The sequence below is a fragment of the Arachis duranensis genome, chromosome 3 (genome assembly GCF_000817695.3).
Source record: "Arachis duranensis cultivar V14167 chromosome 3, aradu.V14167.gnm2.J7QH, whole genome shotgun sequence".
Taxonomy (NCBI): Eukaryota; Viridiplantae; Streptophyta; class Magnoliopsida; order Fabales; family Fabaceae; genus Arachis; species Arachis duranensis.
In genome coordinates, this window is record NC_029774.3 from 121,253,680 (window position 1) to 121,253,890 (window position 211).

Genomic DNA, 211 nt, shown 5'->3' on the forward strand with positions numbered 1-211 from the left:
ATTCTTGCAAATCTGTGACACTGTCAAGACTAATGGGGTTGACCCTGAGGTCTACAGACTTATGCTATTCCCTTTTGCTGTAAGAGACAGAGCTAGGACATGGTTGGACTCATAACCTAAAGAAAGCCTGAACTCTTGGGAAAAGCTAGTCAATGCCTTCTTGGCAAAGTTCTTTCCACCTCAAAAATTGAGTAAGCTTAGAGTGGAAGTC